Here is a 1506-nt window from a genome sequence, read left to right as displayed (position 1 = left end):
GATCGCATCAGTACGGGTCAGATGTAGCATCGACAGACTAATACACAGTACCTTTTTTGTTGCTGCCGATTCCGTTTGTACGACTCGGTCGGGGAAACCTTCGCGGTTGTATTGTGAAGTGAAGCACTGTGGCGGTCGGTGCCCTCGCAACACAGTGCAGGCAGCAGGTCGGTGATGGTCGTCCAACGGCATCGGTGAGACCAGGGCTGCAATGCGGAGTGAGGTAGTGCCAGATGCGGTGCTGGCAGGTCATGGTGCAGGCGATGGAGCTAGTCGATGTTTGGGCTAGCAGCGACGGTGTCGGAGAGCTACGGGTGGCAGAGTGAAGTGAGGTGGTGCAGATTGCGGTGCACAAAGAAAGTGTTGTAAGCAGCGGCTTGGAGATGGTTATCCAGTGGCATTGGTGAGACCAGGGTTGCGGTGCGAAGCACGTTTTGTGGTGCCTTCAGGACATGGAACCAGAGATGGAATCAGTGATGGAGTCGGCTGCTTTTCTCCTCTGTGGAACCCACAGTTCCAGATATGGTGCCCAGAGGGATGGTGAAGTCTTTGCTGTTCCTGAGACTTCTTGAACAGGGGCAAGCTCTACCTCAAGCCCTTGGAGATACTTTTCAAGCAGGATATACAGACAGTTCCTCTCCTTGGCAGAAACAGCTACTGCAGGCCAACCTCAGACAGCACACAGCAAAGTACTTCTCCTTCAGCTTTTCCAAGCTCTTCTTGGCAGAGGTTCCTCTTGAATTACAGAAGTATTCTAAAAGTCGGGGATCTCGGCCCCACTATTTATAGTCAAAGTTCCTTTGTTCTCTTGTGGCAGAAAGTATCTGTGCTCAGCAAAAACCAGTTCTTTCCTCCCAGGCCCAGCTTCCTGGCAGGAGGTGGAGACAGCATTGTCCAAGGCAGACCAGGCCCATTAAGGTGTAAAGGAAATCTCCGCTCCCTATTCTAAATGCAGCTCAAGTCTATTAAGCCCAGCCCTGACTCACCCTGCAAAGGCAGGACACACCTCACCCCCCCCCAAGTGGCTGTGTGAACAGAACGCACATCCCCAGCCCCTGTCACTCCATACAGACAAAACACAACTCTAGCAGAGGCATGCTGGATGGCTAAGCAGGAAAATGCCCACTTTCTAAAAGTGGTATTTTCAAACCCAGAATATAAAAATCATCCTTATTGAAAGATGCATCTTTATATTCTGAGTTCAGGAGTACTAAGCTCCACTTTCCTATCTTGTTCCCATGGGCAGTTGTACTTATAAGTTGTTGTAAGTAAACTCCCTATTATATCCTATGGACAGATAGCCTATCAATAGTGAAAACAAAATGGGCAGTATTCACTATCAGGACATGCCACACACATCAGGACATGTCCTACCTTTCACATACACTGCACTCTGTCCACAGGGGTACCTTGGGCCTACCTTAGGGGTGACTCACATGTAAGAAAATGGAGGGTTAAGCCTGGCAAGTGGGTGCACTTGCCAGGTCGACATGGAAGTCAAAACTG

This window comes from Triturus cristatus, chromosome 8 (assembly GCF_964204655.1).
Source record: "Triturus cristatus chromosome 8, aTriCri1.1, whole genome shotgun sequence".
NCBI classification, from domain to species: domain Eukaryota; kingdom Metazoa; phylum Chordata; class Amphibia; order Caudata; family Salamandridae; genus Triturus; species Triturus cristatus.
The sequence above is the reverse complement of the archived record's forward strand: the minus strand, read 5'-3'. Positions refer to the sequence as shown.